The sequence below is a fragment of the Tachysurus vachellii genome, chromosome 15 (assembly GCF_030014155.1).
Source record: "Tachysurus vachellii isolate PV-2020 chromosome 15, HZAU_Pvac_v1, whole genome shotgun sequence".
NCBI classification, from domain to species: Eukaryota; Metazoa; Chordata; class Actinopteri; order Siluriformes; family Bagridae; genus Tachysurus; species Tachysurus vachellii.
The window spans coordinates 14,398,364-14,403,805 of NC_083474.1; positions in this window are offsets into that span (position 1 = coordinate 14,398,364).

The window sequence follows — 5,442 nt, forward strand, 5'->3', positions numbered from 1 at the left end:
TGCTTGCATTCATGTTTTCACTGCAGTTCCTTTGTTTGTCTGGATTGTCTACTTTTTTAAACTGTACTATTCGCTATAGAGCAGTGGTAAATGAAAAGCTCAGAGTCTTTTTTTTTTATATACATAAACTGTATAAATAATAAAAAGTTACTATCTGTAGGTTCACACAAAGAAGTAGTGGCTGAAAGATTTTCAGTATAAACTACTGGTTTCTTTAGCAAGCATGGCCTTAACCCTTAGTCGATTGGACAAGACAATAAGCTCTTTGTTGTAAATTGCTTTAGATAAAAGCTAAATGAAACAAATGTTCCAGCTTATTGAGACAAGCACTGTCTGAACATGTTTCTGTGGTTTAGAACCATGATTTAATTACTCCAGTTATGAGCTCAATGTTGGCAATAATGTTTGTACATAGTGCACTAGAGGGAGCTGTTTTATTAGATTTATATACAGAATTTTATTGCCTCTTTTCAGTGACAAGATATAGTTATCACTCTAAGTGATGATGCTGCTCAGGATTAATATAATTTCCAAAGGCTTGGAAAAACTATTGGGAATTTATACCTAAAAGAAATGTATATGTAGGTCAATCATACATTTTTCACATCATAAGTAAAACTATCCAGATTACAATGTATACACATGAAGGTAAACACGCACACAAAGAATCACATTCATAACATTCACATTTACTTAAAACTGATAGACGTTGATTTTTATTTTAAAACGACTCTGCCAATTTGCTTGAACACCTTACCCAACCTCACATGTAAGACTAACACTATTTACTGATACAGAAATACGATATCATAAATAACCATAGCAAAATATAGCCATTGAACTTAAGTTTCGAATTAGAGAAATTTTCCAGAAGATGCTTTTTTCCAAATTAGATGGTTCATCCCTTTTAGTGAGTTAAATGAGACCCCTCAGGTGTGGTTTACTCCAGCAAGTTGAATTGAAAAAGATTTAGGATAGAGCCAGGAGTCTTCATCCTCATTGCAGTTACAATATGTGACTTATTAATGGCGCTTGCAAAGCAACATTACTACTATTGTGCCGGACAAACATTTGGCAGGTAACTTGTCCCGCAGCTTTTGTCCTAGACCCATGAATGAGGTGTCAAATCAACCGGCTCATTGAGGAGAGGTGTGCGATGACTTTTCTAAGCGATCCGAGTACCGGTACTTCCGGTACCGGGTCTCAAAGTTGCCTTTTTTCCCATAGACTCCCATTATAAACTTTGGAGGTTTATAACTCGGCAAGCTTTCGAACTGTCTACACCAAACTCAGCCAGCTCATTTAGGGTGATACTCTGAACTCTTAAATTGGTGCACAGCCCCGCACAAAAATTTGCAAAATTAAAACACTTTTTACAACATGAACATGTGACATATCAAAATACTCACAACAATGAGGGGAACGTCCTCAAGTGTATTTTGATGACATCAGGTGATGTCACATGAAAATAAAAAATTAGCACAACATGGACATGTGACATATCAAAACACTCAGCACAATGAGGAACACTTCCTCAAGAGTATTCAGATGATGTCACATGTTTGTCTCGACTAGCCTCCGGGATTTGCCACGTGCAAGCACCATTCACATTTTCTTCAGGAAATGTACGTTCTAGTTGATATTCAGATTCACATGGATGACTTTATTGTTAGCTACAATGTGTAGCAAGACGGGTCACTGCAGCTTTTTTTTTTTAGTCAGGGTCTATTTCTCTACAATATACAATTAAGCTATCAAAAGAAGAGACCTCTGAGATCTCTGACATTTTTAACGAGTATTCAAGATCTAACTAAAGTCAGAATGCAAGAAATTACATGTATGGGGAACGGTGGCTTAGTGGTTACTTAGTGGTACGAATGGATAGGCCCATCTGCCCCGAGATACCATCTGCCTCTGGATCCAGCACATATCTGACCAGAAAAACGTGAATTATGAATGCTGCTTAGACAAGTCCACCATGTTTTTTAATTTGTTTGCTTTAATTTGTGAAAATCTAACCAGAATTTTCAGTATCCTGTGCAGACGGAGAGAACTATTTGAGAGATATCTTGTGCACATGGATTCTCTCATGTAGGTCTAGATAGCAAAGTACATGTTTGGACCCACAACAACTGATATATGTGTGAGGCAAAACATCTACAAGAGAAATGAGAAGGAACCATCACAGATTATGGGAAAGCTGATACAAAGTCAATTAGTAAGTGTAAATCCAAGCACACCTGGAAATAATGAATAAGGTTGTAAATTAGCACATAATATGGCCACCCACATTCACAGTGGAAAAAAAGAGTAAATTTTTCTCTGATGTGGAACCGTAAGGCTGCTGTTGTGACTGTGGGAAAAGTCTATGTAGGCTGTGCGGTGTTCACAAAGCTGCTGTCAAGATTTATTGACTTTTGCTGCAAATGGTGGAGAAAACAAGTCAAAAAACAGAACACACACACACACACACACACACACACAGAAATGACTTTCAATATGAGAACATCACTTAAGTTCAGGGAAACCACGGCTTAAGGCTCTCTGTAGCTCTGTAGAGTTCTCTGGAACTAGACGTTTACTTTTGATGTGGTTGAAGTTTTCTCAGTTCTCAGAATGCATCTTTGTGGGAGACATAAATATTTTATGTCTCAGAGTTAATGAAACTGCTGAGTCTGCAATATGATTCACTGATTATTTTATAATGCAGTCAACCTATAATACAACCTATTAGGAACATTGTCAACTTAAACTGTCAATGTATTGTAACATGATGCAAATGATGATGACCTCTTTGATTTTTTTACACATCTCCTTCCATTTACACAAACCTGAACTCTGGAAATGATATATTTAAAATATTTTTACCAACATTCTAATATTGCACTGGATTTGCCAAGAGCATGTTGGTAAACCAGTTTAACAAACATGGTGGTAAACACAGTCAGTCTGACTAAAGCTAAATATTGCAATGTCATGTCCATCAAGCTGTTTGCTATGTAATCCAATATTGGCTGCCAAAATATATGTGATTCTCCTGCACCATCACATCCTTTTGCATTGTACAGATGATGGCAAACACATTTTTCCCACTTGCTTTCCAATTTGGTTTAGAAAATTCCTGCCCACTAGCTAACTCGCCAGAAACAAACAAAATAACGTGATGGCTACCATACAGTGTGCATTCTCAGGAACATGTTTAGCCTACCTCTGCATATGTTTGAACTGCTTCTCACATGGCATCACAGGGCAGTGTAACACACTCAGAGGAAAGCAGTATCTGCCCTCTTACATATACATGAACTCACAGTGCCCATCGCTGGCTGCTATGATTGACAGGATCGTGAGAGTATATCAACCCTCCCACCCAGCTGCATGGTAAACGTTATTCCCTTAGCGCCTGGCCACAGCTGCAGTCTTTCTCCTGCCAATAGTGATTTTTTTTTAACTTTTTTTTTATGTAATTAAGTATCTTTTAAAGATATGTTGAGATTGTGAAGTTTAATGTAAAAGTCTTTTACCTTTTTTTTTTTTATTACTATTTTAATTTACTTTAAGAGCAGGGGGGCTTAGTGGTTAGCATGTTCGCCTCACACCTCCAGGGTTGGGGGTTCGATTCCCGCCTCCGCCTTGTGTGTGTGGAGTTTGCATGTTCTCCCCGTGCCTCGGGGGTTTCCTCCGGGTACTCTGGTTTCCTCCCCCGGTCCAAAGACATGCATGGTAGGTTGATTGGCATCTCTGGAAAATTGTCCGTAGTGTGTGATTGCATGAGTGAATGAGAGTGTGTGTGTGTGCCCTGCGATGGGTTGGCACTCCGTCCAGGGTGTATCCTGCCTTGATGCCCGATGATGCCTGAGGAAGGCACAGGCTCCCCGTGACCCGAGGTAGTTTGGATAAGCGGTAGAAAATGAGTGAGTGAGTGACTTTAAGGGCATGTTGGTTTACAATACCGGCTGGAACAACCTGCATAAATGTCATTTGCAATCCAGACAGATCTGATGATTATTAAGATGGCCGAATTCTCAGAATCGTAGAAAGTCAAGCACTTATTCCTGAAAGTGATTTATTTCTAGATTGCTCAGCCTACACTAAATAGATAGATAGCCATAATGTCAGCTCTGTTTTGTGTGTACGGAAATTTTGTGATTATTTCCAGTTACATTGGAACTATCATTTTAGCAGGTCTTTGAGATTGCATTAAAAAAAATAAATAAAAATAAATAAATAAATAAAATTAGAAACTTGTAAGAGAAAAGTGTTGCTGTTTGGAGCTCAATTGTCAGACAAGGTTTAAAAAAAAACCTACCCTAAAAATGTGTACTTCCCAAAAAAACAGTGTATTCCCAGGTCTCGTGGATGCGACATTAACTATGACACTGATTCTGAACATCTGAACAACACACTAACAGTTAATACAGTATGCAGTTAGAAGAAATCATGATTTATTATTGCACTGTTACTTGGTGTTACTCAGAAGTAGTTCCTTTTAAAGTTTCCTCTCCAGGGAGTTTTTCCTTTTTGTGGTCACCATGGTGTACATTTTTCATAAAGTTTGTGACTGAGTGACATGTTTCCTACCGAGGCTGAACTCAAACAGAGTGTCAATAAAGCTGAACAGAATTGTTGGCAGATTCAGATGCAACTCGGGCTGCTTTAATGAAAGCAGATGTTATTTTTGTCTTGCTCATATTCTGTACATCTGTTGAAGCATGTCCCGTCATGCCGGCGTATTCGTGGTGTGCTATGGACAAAAAACTTTGTTTGTGATTGTCAGAGGCATAACTGACTTTGCCTGAAAGCCCAGTTCCTGTATGCTGTGCATTCTTTTGTTTCACGTCTGTTTGCTTTTCCTCAGTTGCTGGCTGGTGCTTGACCTCTGTACCACCCTGCTGGAGGCATCAAGTCACTGCTTTTATTCAAGTCACTCTGTTTTCATTTGGCAGGCTATGATAGAACTACAAACCAGTCTGATTCATAATTACTGACAGATAAGCCTGCTGACAGATTCCAGCCCATTATTTTGAAAATTGGTACTGTGTGTTCAGAGCTTTATATTCCCTGCTTTCACAAGTACTTTGACAATAGGAGCCATGTCTGAGCCAGTCACACATAAACTAGCGAGGGAATATTTAAAAAACAACAATGGAGAAAAAAATCCTGAAGTTGAATATAAGCTTATACATGAAAGCTGGTCAGATTCTGTTATAGAGTTTACTGCTGATATGTGGAAATTTCTTTTTCTATAGAACAATCATTTTACTTGTTTTTAATGTCACTTTTTTTTATTGTGGTTCTTTGACGTTTTGATGAACTATTTACAATGATTGCAGATGTTTTTGGACCATTATATTTCCACATGTTGCAAGGAGAATACTGCAACCAGATCAATCAAAACTCAAATGTTCCTGCCTATGTGTTCAGTAAATGACTAAGACCACTGCA